Source organism: Lycium barbarum, chromosome 5, assembly GCF_019175385.1.
Source record: "Lycium barbarum isolate Lr01 chromosome 5, ASM1917538v2, whole genome shotgun sequence".
Taxonomy (NCBI): domain Eukaryota; kingdom Viridiplantae; phylum Streptophyta; class Magnoliopsida; order Solanales; family Solanaceae; genus Lycium; species Lycium barbarum.
The window spans coordinates 9,353,125-9,366,180 of NC_083341.1; the positions used below are offsets into that span (position 1 = coordinate 9,353,125).

Genomic DNA, 13,056 nt, shown 5'->3' on the forward strand with positions numbered 1-13,056 from the left:
TATTAATTCACATTGTATGAAACCCATGGAGGTCACGCTATAAATAGAGCACATCCCCCTCCTTTGTAAGGGTTGACTCCTTTACTTTCTAAGAACATTCGCAATAGAAAAATCCATATTTACGATCTCTCTCTCTAAATATCTGATTTGGCCGTGATCATTTGTCTCCATTTTACTGTGCGTCTCCTACCAAGTGTCCCATATTGTTTATAAACGTTTATATTCATAGCAAATTGTCATCATTAGCCATTTTATTGAAGAACTGTCATATACATATTTTCTCTATCTAACACACATCAAGACCCAAACACATATCCTATACCTACTTACAAATTTAACTGATTATCCGAATCCGGGGTAAACAGTTTGGCGCCCACCGTGGGGCTAGGATAATAGTGATCTTTGGTCTTGATTTCTATCATATTCATCAAAATCAAAAACATCTGAAAACGGACTAAATGGCCGACATCGAACAATCCGGCCATGTCAACAACACCGAGATTGTGGCAGAAAATGAAGGCAGCGGACTACGGGGATTGCCAAATCCCGCTAACCCGAACCTCGTCGATTCGAGGGAAGGGCTCAACCGGCAAAATACCGTGGACCAGGAGAATGCCGCCCCACCGACCACTGATCCTCTAAATACTCACAATTCCGTTACACTGTCACGGACCCGGGGCCAGAGAGAACCGGACACACCAAACGACGGTGTTAACTTACGTTTAATTTTTGAAATGTTGCAGGAACAAAGAGCGGCAATCGACGAGCAAGGAATAGCAATTGCCCAGCTGCAGAGCGGAAAAGGTGAAGCAGAGCCGGAAAATGCAAAGGGTACTACCGAAACCGGAAGAAACGAGGCGCGAATGGTTGAGAGCGACGGCTCCGGATCCAGCTCCTCTACCGAGGTTCTAAAGATGCTCGCAACTTGGGCGAAACGGGTAGACTCAACCGAGAAGAGGGTCGAGACATACAATTCTCGGGTGGACCAGATACCGGGGGCTCCACCTTTGCTGAAGGGGCCAAATTCAAAAAGGTACATCCAAAGGCCTTTTCCTCCGAGTGCAGCCCCGAAACTGATCCCGAAGAGGTTCAAAATGCTCGATATACAGAAGTATGACGGCACAACGGACCCGCACGAGCACGTGACCTCATATACCTGTGCCATAAAGGGCAATGATATGGAGGAAGATGAGATTGAGTCAGTGTTTTTGAAAAAATTTGGGGAAACTCTGTTGAAGGGGGCGTTGACGTGGTATGACCACCTACCCGAGCATTCGATCAATTCTTTCGAAATGCTCGCCGATGCCTTCGTAAGGCTCATGCCGGTGCCAAAAAGGTGCAGGCCCGCAAGGCCGATATCTTCCGAATAACCCAAAGGGACAATGAGTTACTGCGGGAGTTCGTCAACCGGTTCCATATGGAACGGATGGAACTCCCCCCGGTTCCAGAAGAATGGGCCGCACAAGCTTTCACAAAGGGGCTCAACATGCTAAGTTCAACTGCTTCGGCCAAATTGAAAGAAAATTTGCTGGAATACGAGGCTGTGACATGGGCCGATGTCCATAACCGGTATGAATCGAAGATTCGGGTGGAGGATGATCAGTTCGATCTCCCCCCGGTCCCTGTAAAAATGGATAGAAGTTTTGAAAAGCCAAAGAAGGGTTATGGAGCAAAGGCCAAATCGTCGAGGGAAAGGTTTCGGCCATACTCCCATTCGGAGAGACAAAATTTTAGGTCGGAAGAGTCAAGGGAAAGCCCAAGCCGTTTCTCGGGTCGGGGTAGCAAGCGGGTCGAACGGCCGACGAGTAGCCGGGGGCTCTCGTTCAGGAGTGATGCCGGAAGTTCTGCCGGTAATAAGGGCCCACCGAAGATTTTGGAATACAACTTCAACGTTAGTACTTCAGGCCTCGTCTCGGCCATCGGCCGCGTCCCGGACGTGAGATGGCCGAAACCGCTAAGGTCGGATCCAGGCCAACGGGATCCGAACGTGGTGTGTGAGTATCACGGAACCCATGGCCATAAAACCGAGGATTGTCGCCAGTTGAGAGAAGAGGTAGCCCGCTTATTGAAAAACGGTCATCTCCGAGATCTGCTGAGCGAGCGAGCCAAAAATCATTATAAGGAAAGGGAAGCTCATCGAAGGGCCGAGCCGGTCGAACACCAGCATACAATCAACATGATAGTTGGGGGTATTGACGCCCCTCGGGGGCCGGTAATAAAACGGACAAAGGTTTCTATTGTTTGTGAAAAGCGCATCCGAGACCATTCAACCGGGGGCTCTATTTTCTTCAATGACGAAGACGCGGAAGGCATCATCCAACCGCACAATGATGCATTGGTAATTTCTACACTTATCTTTAAAACTAAGGTTAAACGTATTTTGGTTGACCCAGGTAGCTCGGCCAACATCATCCGATGGAGAGTGGTCGAACAACTAGGGCTGCTCGATCGAATCATATCGGTGGCTCGGGTACTCAGCGGGTTCAATATGGCTAGCGAAACCACTAAGGGAGAGATCTCGTTGCCCGTGAACGTGGATGGCACCATTCAACAAATGGTGTTCTATGTGATCGAAGGGGACATGAAGTATAATGCATTATTGGGCAGACCCTGGATACATAGCATGAGGGCAGTACCCTCAACACTGCATCAGTTGCTGAAATTCCCCACCCCGGAGGGGGTGAAAACCATCCGAGGTGAGCAGCCCGCAGCAAAGGAAATGTTCGTAGTAGAGGTGGCGGCGCCCCGGCCCAAGGAGCCGGCTCAGGAAGAAAAGGGTGTAACCGGAGGAGAGGTCCCCCAATAGCAACCAAAGTATACCGGGCCAGATCAGTGCATGAAGAGGATGATTTCGGGGTACCCAGATCTTTTGTCATGCCGGATGACTCGGACGCGACCAAGTCAACCGTAGAGGAGCTGGAACAGATCATCCTGTTCGAGTACTTGCCGGACAGAAAGGTATACCTGGGCACGGGGCTTACCCCGGAGCTCAGGCGCAAATTAATTGAGTTTCTGCGAGCTAACGCCGATTGCTTTGCATGGTCGCATATAGATATGACAGGTATATCACCGGAAATAGCATCTCACAAGCCCAGCTTGGACGGGAAGTTTCCCCCGGTGAAGCAAAAAAGAAGGCCCATGGCGGAGCCAAAACACGCCTTCGTAAAAGACGAGGTAACAAAGCTTTTAAAAATAGGTTCCATCTGGGAGGTGAAATACCCGGATTGGCTTGCTAACGTGGTGGTGGTGCCCAAAAAAGGTATTAAATTTCGAATGTGTGTCGATTATAAGGATTTAAACAAGGCATGCCCAAAGGATTCATTTCCATTACCTCACATCGATAGAATGATCGATGCGACGGCCGGACATGAAATGTTAAGTTTTCTCGATGCTTACTCCGGGTATAACCAAATCCGGATGCACCCGGAAGATCAAGAGAAAACATCCTTCATCACCCGTTATGGGACTTACTGTTATAAATTCATGCCTTTCGGATTAAAAAATGCTGGTGCAACCTACCAACGCCTAGTTAATGGAATGTTCGAAGAACAAATAGGGAAAACGATGGAAGTTTATGTTGACGATATGGTTGTTAAGTCCCTGGAAACAGAGGACCATTTAAAGCATTTGCAGGAAACCTTTGATGTGCTTCGCAGATACAACATGAAGCTCAACCCAGAGAAATGTGCCTTCGGGGTAAGGTCCGGTAAATTTCTGGGTTTCATGGTGTCAAATCGGGGAATTGAAATCAATCCGGACAAGATCAAGGCCATCGAGGACATCGAGGTTGTGAACAACATAAAAGGGGTGCAGAAGCTCACCGGAAGGATAACGGCACTGAGTCGCTTCATATCGAGGTCCTCGGACAAGAGTCATCATTTCTTCTCTTTGCTCAGGAAGAAAAACGACTTCGTTTGGACACCGGAGTGCCAAGAAGCTCTACGAGAGTTGAAGAGGTACTTGTCTAGCCCCCCGTTGCTGCACACACCGAAGGCCGACGAGCCGCTTTTCCTCTACCTAGCTGTCTCCAAAGTGGCGGTAAGTGGCGTTTTGGTTCGAGAAGAATCAGGTACGCAATTCCCTGTCTATTACGTGAGTAGAACTTTGGGGGATGCGGAGACCCGTTACCCCCATTTGGAAAAATCGGCATTAGCACTGGTAAGCGCTTCCAGAAAGCTCAAACCTTATTTTCAATGCCACCCCATATGTGTAGTAACCACCTACCCTTTGAAAAATATCATGCATAAACCGGAGTTGTCAGCTAGGTTAACAAAATGGGCTGTAGAAATTAGCGGTTACGATATCGAGTATAAACCTCGAACGGCTATCAAATCCCAAATCTTGGCCGATTTTGTGGCAGACTTTGCCCCAGCTATGGTACCCGAGGTCGAAAAGGAACTTTTCCTGACCTCGGGAAAGACCACGGGCATTTGGTCTCTACACACGGATGGGGCCTCGAACCTTAGAGGTTCCGGACTAGGATTGTCCTTAGGACCCCGGCCGGGGATGTCATTCGACAATCCGTTAGAACTACTAAATTGACTAACAATGAAGCCGGGTATGAGGCTATGATTGCAGGTTTGGAATTGGCTCGAAGTATGGGAGCCGAAATAATCGAGGCAAAGTGCAACTCGCTCTTGGTCGCAAACCAGGTGAACGGCGTATTCGAAGTCAAGGACGAACGGATGCAGAGATACCTCGAAAAACCCAAGTGGTGCTTCGTCAATTTAAAGAATGGACCATGCAGCACATACCGAGGGAGCAGAACAGCGAAGCCGATGCATTAGCAAATTTGGGATCCTCGGTCGAGGGGGAGGAAATCAACCCCGGGGCAACGATGCACTTATCGAACACGACCATAGAAAGCGAAATATACACAATGGGCTTAACTTGGGATTGGAGCAACAAGTACATTGACTACTTGCGTGATGGTAAGCTCCCAAGTGACCCGAAGGAATCACGGACACTACGGACCAAGGCCGCCCGTTTTTGCTTGGTGGACGGCCAATTGTATCGACGCTCTTTCCTTGGTCCCCTGGCTAAATATTTGGGCCCCGGTGAAATGGAGTACGTGATAAGGAAGATACACGAGGGAACCTGCGGCAACCACTCCGGTGCAGAAGCTCTGGTTCGAAAGATTATCAGGGCCGGTTATTACTGGAACCGGATGGACGAAGACTCGAAAAGTTTTGTCCGAAAATGTGACGGGTGTCAGAAGCATGCTTCGATGATTCACCAGCCCGGGGAGTTGCTGCATTCGGTGATCTCACCTTGGCCTTTCATGAAGTGGGGAATGGACATTGTGGGTCCGTTACCTCGGGCACCAGGTAAGGCCCGTTTTGTTTTGTTTATGACTGATTATTTTTCTAAGTAGGTTGAAGCGCAGGCCTTTGAAAAAATCAGAGAGAAAGAAGTCATCAACTTCATATGGGATCACATCATCTGTCGTTTCGGCATCCCCGCCGAGATAACTTGTGATAATGGTCCTCAGTTCGTGGGCGCCAAAGTCAACAATTTTTTCGAGGGATTGAAGATCAAGAAAATCGTGTCAACCCCGTATCACCCATGCGCAAACGGACAAGCAGAATCCACGAACAAAACGGTAATCCAAAAATCTGAGGAAAAGACTTGAAGCATCAAAGCACCATTGGAGGGAAGTATTGCCGGAGGTGCTGTGGGCTTACAGAACCACGTCCAAATCGAGCACGGGGGAAACCCCATTCTCTTTGGTCTACGGGGCCGAAGCCCTTATCCCCGTGGAGGTTGGCGAACCGACCCTCCGTTTCAGGTACACCACCGAGGAGTCAAACGAGGAGGCCATGGCCGTGAAGCTCGACCTCACAGATGAACTACGCGAAAGCGCGTTGGTCCGCATAACGGCCCAAAAACAGAGAATGGAAAGATACTACAATCGAAGAGCCAACTTTCGACATTTCCAAGTTGGGGACTTAGTGCTTCGAAAAGTTACTTTGCACACCAAGAACCCCAACGAGGGAAAGCTGGGTCCGAACTAGGAAGGCCCGTACAAGGTAACAGGTATAACGGGCAAAGGATCGTACCAATCGGAGTCCATGGACGGGCAACACCTGCGTAACAACTGGAACGTGGCTCATCTGAAAAGATACTACTGCTAAGGTATGGCCTCCCCATATTATCTTATTAACCTTTCTCTTTTGCAGGGAGTCAAGAACGGGGTAAAATTAGAATTTAGGCCTGAAAACACGTGTTGCACTCTTTTCCTTAGTACGGTTTTGTCCCGAAATGGGTTTTCCGACAAGGTTTTTAACGAGGCAACAGGTACAACGTGTTACTCGACAAAGATGAAAGACCAGCGCCCGGAAATCCGAGGTCACACCCTCCGATTGGGGACTTAATAGCACTCACCCGACCTTGCATCTCGGATAAGTGCTAGGGGAATACCATGCCCGCACCGAAGATGACCCCGGTCAAAGAAGATGAGGAAACTCAACATTTGCTACGGCAAAACTAAGGCCCGGCATCGGCCATAGCCTTCGATGTAAGGACCAAACGATCATAATGAATCGTGTCCCATTTAGCATTTGCTACGGCAAAACTAAGGCCCGGCCACCGGCCATAGCCTTCGATGTAAGGACCAAACGATCATAACGAATCGTGTCCCGTTGTATATTTGCTACAGCAAAGGTAGAAGGAATTAAAATTCTCATATATACAAACATTTTGCAAACACAAAGTTATCAAAAGCTTGGATATCAAAATCTTGGGTGTCTTTCTGTTAAAAGGACTTTGCCCTGATGGTAACCGCCGTATTCTGGCACTGCCTCATTCACATACTCTATACCAAGGATTGTGCCCGAAATTCGACAAAGGCAACAAGGTCACAATGATCCGAGCCAAAATTCGACAAACTCCCCCAAACGGGGACTGCTACATCAAAAATTCTGCCAAGGCTGAAAAAATACCGACCCTAAAGGAAATGCCTATCGTAAGTCGGAGACGTCTGAACTTATGAAGCATCGGATATGGCAAAAATAATAGCAAACATTCAAACGAAGAAACAGGAAAAAGACATTCTTTATATATACAAGGGATGCTTTTTACATCAAAAATTAAAATCCTACAAAGGCAAAAAATAAAAACAAAAGACGAAGCACAAGCCTTATGCTATCCGGCATGACTAGAAGTGGATGAGTGCTCGGACTCGGTCCACTCGGAGTCGTCTGACTCGGACCCGAGAGCACGGTTGGCTTCCTCCTCCATCCTTTTGGCTTCGAGTATCAGGGCCGGAAGATCCGAAAGGCCGTGCTCAGCTTGCTCGAGGGTGATCCGTCGAGACTTCCACTTCTCATACTCGGCGACAATAGAAGTATGAGCCTCGGCCGCCTCTACACTTTTCCAGGTTTCCTCCAAATCGGACTCAGCCTTGGCCAGTTTGGCTTCCAGATCAACCCGGTTCTCCTCAAGGATACTTCTCCTACGGGTGGTCGCCTCTAGCTCGGCCTTAAGGCCGTCATTGGCAATAACCGCCTCCTCGAGCTCAACTCTTAGGCCTTCACATATCCGAGACCGCTCCTCGGCTTTCTCCCCGAACACCCTCCTGCGCTCGTTGAACAAAGCAGCCTCGGACTCGAGCCGTCGGTTCCTCTTTGCCAAGCCCGTAGCATCAGTTGGCCTCGAAGATCGTCCATCTCGTGTTGGGCACGGATGAAGGCTTCGTTGACCAGCACCACACTCTGCAGGTAAAACAAGTTAGAAGACTTAGGCAAAGTAAGGATAAAATCCTCAGATAAACTATACAAGGATGGCTAAGAATCTTACCCGGTTGCCCGCATGCATACCCTCGTTAATGAGGCACTGCCAAGTGACCCCAGTCATTTTGCGCCTGTTCGAGTCAGAGACAAGGGGTCGCAAATAGCTGGCTACGCCCACCAGACGCGATAGAAAGCTGCATTCCTCGGGGACGGTGATTACGGCCGATCTGGTTCTCCTTGGCTCCACGCTCGGGGCCGGGAAGATATTCACCAAGCTATCCCTGGCACCAGATTCAGAGGTCCGGTTGGCCGACCTCGTGGCCCGGGGAATAGGGAGATGACCAAAGCCCGCAGCTTCGCCGGTGGCGGGGGGAGTGCTCGAGAACATATCATCAAAATCATCTACCCGCGGAGCCGGGGTAGATGAACTTGGAGCAGCCTCAATATTTTCGGCAAAGGCCGGGGGCTCCGCAGTTGTAGCAGGCTCATGCTCGAGAGACGGACGAGCGCCTGTGGGGGCTTCGCTCTCCGGTACTAGGACGGTTCTTTGATCGGCTTCAGCAGCGGACGCTTCCCCGGACCCCCTTTTCCTTTGCAGGGGAGTATCTTCCGAAGAAGTTTCACCTGAAATGTTGACAAAGTCAATCAACCGAAGAGGAGCCGGGGAAAGTATTTCTTCCGCACCTGAACGTGGAGCAGGAACCAAGAGACCTTCGCCGATAGAAGGAAGGGGTGGAACGGAAACCGCCTCCTCCAGTATTGAAGCCACGGAGGGAACTGAGCCGACTCTCCGAAAAATGATATCGGGCTCCGTCTCTTCCCTTGAAGACCGAGCAACGCTCCTTGCTTTCTTCTTTTTTGGCGTCTTCCCCTTTTCGGAGGGCCGATTTCTTTTTGCAGCGTCGGCGAGAATACGGGAAGAACCCACCGTGTCAAACTCAGACGCCGGTGCTAGGGGAGCGGTCCCCGACTCCGATCTAGGGGCTGCCGAGCCCTTAGGCAAACCTGAAAAGATAAGATGTTAGCGAAGGTCGAAGGACGGAACGAACAGAGAAGGATGCAGTAGAATAGAAGTAGAAGACTACCGTGATTCTGGGCGACCCATCGACCACGTGACAGGTGGGCCCATGTCCGGTTGTCATAAGGATGCTGGTCGAGGAGTACGGTGACCCAGTCACTCAGATTCTGAATGACCGGAGGAACGTACCCATTGGCTGATAAAAGTAAGGAAGAAACAGTGAGAAAGAGGAATCAAAATTTGACCAAGCATGATAAAGCAATTATTCGAGGTTTCGGACTTACGCTTGTTATTCCACTTCTCCGGGAAAGGCATGTAATCGGCTAGAATAATTTCCTCGGTCTTCACCCGGACGTATCGCTCCAACCATCCCCGGTCTCTGTCTTCATCCATTTTTAAGAAAAATGGATTCTGGCTGCTCTTGGCCAGTTTCATTACGCCACCCCGGAACAGCCTCGGGGAGTATAGGCGTATCAGGTGGGCCAGTGTGAACTCTTTCTCGGCGTTGTTGGCCAACAACCGGAGATACACTATGACCCTCCAAAAAATTGGGCCGATCTGAACCAACGTAACGCCGTAAATCCGACACATGTCGAGAATGACTGGATCCACCAGAGGGTCAAGTTTGAGAGTGAAAGGATATGTGTAAACGTACAGAAACCCTTCACGATGGTCAGTAACAGATTCATCTGGTCCGGGGACGAAAACCCGAACTGGACGAGTGTCCCACCTGCAGTCGACCCGGACTATATCGAGCTTCTCCTCGGTAATAGATGAGGGGTACCGCCTCACGTCGAACCCCCTGTCTGAAACGGAGGAAGGCTTTTCGACCTCGAGATCTTTGTTGAAATTGAATTTAGCCGGTATGATATCCGAAGCCGTGGGCTCGAATTTAGCCGGAGACGCAGGCTCGGCCCCCGGGGATGACACCAGTGGAGCATCATGGGACGTGAATTCAGACATCTCGGAAATATGAAGGAAAGAAGATTCAAGAGAGGAATTTAAGAAAAATGAAGGAACTGGTGATTCGAGGGGTGACAAAGTACGAAACAGCAATACTCGAGCAAAAATAGTTGACAGAAATGGTGACAGAGTTGGTTCTTTTGCACGTGGTATGAAGCGACGAATCAACAGCAAAACAAATATGAAGTTAATTGTGTGTGGTGCAGATGAGAAAACGCAGAAATAGAGTGGAGTTGAAGAAGAGCAAGGCGTGAAAATGATAAAATGAAGAGGTAAAGAGTCTTATATAGGCATGAAAGAGGAACGGTTATCGAGGACGACCAATCAAGGGGCGCCACGTGCCCCATCATTAATGCGAAGCGACTCGAAACGACGTGCAAAGGGCGGTTGGCAGAAGCAGACCACCCGGGGTGAGACACGTGGCCGATAAAAAGGGAGGCGTTACGCAACCGTTCCCGCCAAAATGAGAAGATAACGATGAGCTGACAGAACCACCAGTTTCAGAAGTTATCCACTCCCCGTTACTCCGATAGATCGGAGATCCGGGAAGTGTGGTGGTCATCTGTATACGGTAAAAACCGGTTATGAGGCAAACCGGTGGAACGAGGAACTGGCAGAAGAAAGGAATGAGAATGCGCCGGATACTATTCGCCCTTGACCGGGGGAACGCTTGGACCGGAGCTAAGCGAGGGACACCGACTGATCTGCCTTCTTCGTCATTGAAACGGCCAAGTTTGGTGACCCGATCATTTGTCTCCATTTTACTGTGCGTCTCCCACCAAGTGTCCCATATTGTTTATAAACGTTTATATTCATAGCAAATTGTCATCATTAGCTGTTTTGTTGAAGAACTCTCATATACATATTTTCTCTATCTAACACACATCAAGACCCAAGCACATATTCTATACCTACTTACAAATTTAACTGATTATCCGATTCCGGGGTAAACACAGCTGAGTACAGAGCCTCCATTAGAACTTATAGCAAAAGCTTTGAAAAATCTACTGCAAACTAAAAATGCCTGCTGCAGCCGTTACTTTGGTCACCAAATGCACCATTTTCCCCTCCCAAAAATCATCTCTTCCTGACCTCAAACTCTCTGTTTCCGATCTTCCAATGCTGTCTGTTCACTACATTCAGAAAGGTGCTCTCTTTAATCGTCCCCCTTTTCCCATCACCCGACTCATTTCCCTTCTCAAACTCAGTCTTTCTCAAACACTCACTCACTTCCCTCCCTTAGCCGGTCGATTCGTAACCGACCCAAATGGCTACGTCTATATTTCTTGCAATGATGCTGGCGTTGATTTTGTACATGCTACTGCCACTCACATTTACATTCGCGACGTCATAGGTTCCATTGACGTTCCTCATCATGTTAAAGAGTTCTTTCCGTTTGATAAAAAAGTGAGCTATCAAGGGCATTTTAGCCCTCTGCTTGCTGTCCAAGTGACGGAATTAGCTGACGGTGTATTCATTGGATGCGCCATCAATCATTCCGTCACTGACGGGGCGTCCTTTTGGAACTTCTTCAATACATTTGCTGAAGTGATAGAGGTGTGAAAAGGATTATAAGGCAGCCTGATTTTACCGGTAATTCAATTTTGATCTCAAACGCTGTGCTAAAACTCCCTGCCGATGGCCCTAAAGTCACCTTTGCCGGCGATGCCCCATTGAGGGAGAGGATATTTAGTTTCAAAAGGGAATCAATTCTAAGACTCAAAGCAAAGACCAACAATCAGAAATTGAATTTTGACGGAGAAATTAACATAGTTGAATTGATGGAAAAGCCGAGAAATGATCCCCTGAAAATCGATATTAAAGTAGAAACAGAGACGATAAATCCAACGGCTGAGATTTCATCATTTCAGTCACTTTGCGCTTTGCTGTGGCGTGCAGTGACACGTGCAAGGAAGTTCCCATCTTCCAAAATGACGACATTCAGAATGGTTGAAAATTGCCATCACCGTCTCCAACCGAAGCTAAATCCGTTATACTTTGGCAACGCAATTCAGAGCATTCCAATTTACGCGTCTGCCGGGGACGTTTTATCTAACAATATGCATTGGTGTGCGGAGCAATTGAACGAGAATGTGAAGGCGCATGATGATGTTATGGTGAAGAAGTTCGTAGAGGATTGGGAGAGGGATCCACGGTGTTTTCCGTTGGGGAATTTTGACGGAGCTATGCTGACAATAGGGAGCTCGCCGAGGTTTCCAATGTATGACAATGATTTCGGGTGGGGCAGACCAGTCACAGTTAGGAGTGGGAAAGCGAATAAGTTTGACGAGAAGATATCAGTGTTTCCAGGGAGAGAAGGAGGAGGAACCGTCGATTTGGAGGTGGTCTTATCTCCTGAAACAATGGAAGGCCTTGAGTTGGACACTGAGTTCATGCAATATGTTACTGGGTACCGAACACCGTTAGGTATTTGGTGTGAATGGGAAATGAAAGTTTTATTTTCTTTTCAGACAATTTTTTTGCCAAAAAGGCACATGCCTTTTCAGAAAAGACACAACTATTTTCTTAACAGACACTTGTTCTTGGCTATAAATATCTAGTCATCCCTTCAGATTTTCCTTACGAATTTTCTGAACTTCAAAACTTCTTCTTCTTCTTCTGCACAAATAAATTCTAGTGTAATTTACTGACATTGAGTGGTTCGCTGACACCGTGATTTTAGATACCGATACACCGGTGAGTACGATCGTTCTATCCTGGAAGGATATATTCCGTTAACCTCGGGTACTTGAGGGGAATAATTTCCTTAAGGACACACTGTGCATTCAGTGGGCTCGAATTTCTTCCTTAAAAATATCTTTCAGATATTGGTTTTGATTGTTTTCAATTTCTAGTTTTTTTGTTTTGTTTTTCCTGTTTTCTGTTTCAGAAATTTTTTACGTTACTGTTTCAAATTTGCATTACAGATTGGTAACAATCTTAATATATATTATTTATCAAATGATTAAAAAAAAAATTGGAAGGGGAGAAGTGGCAAAGTTGTGGGATGTGCGTGGAAAAATTAAAGAGATTTTCTCATGCAAGGATTTGCCTTTTGTTTTGATCCTGTGAGCATGTTGGTGCCTGAGAGATTCTTTCTCCATAGTGATATATGAAGAGTTGGATATATGGGAGTAAGTTGTGTAACAAATCACACTAAAATATAGTACAACTTGCCAAAGGCCGCTTGTCATGTGGTTTTGTGTGACATAATGATGGAAATATAATCACTAGTTTTCATATCACATATATCATCCTTTTCCATAGTACTTACAGCAGAGAAAAAGTAAAGATGCAGAAACTGGAAAAGAAACGTGTAGACACCGGACAATGATTCATCATGAT

General features: G+C 47.7%; 1 pseudogene; it reads left to right on the forward strand.

Annotated features, from left to right (window-relative positions):
• Positions 1-10,669: 10,669 nt before the first annotated feature.
• LOC132639165 (uncharacterized acetyltransferase At3g50280-like) lies at positions 10,670-12,272 on the forward strand (annotated as a pseudogene).
• Positions 12,273-13,056: the final 784 nt, after the last annotated feature.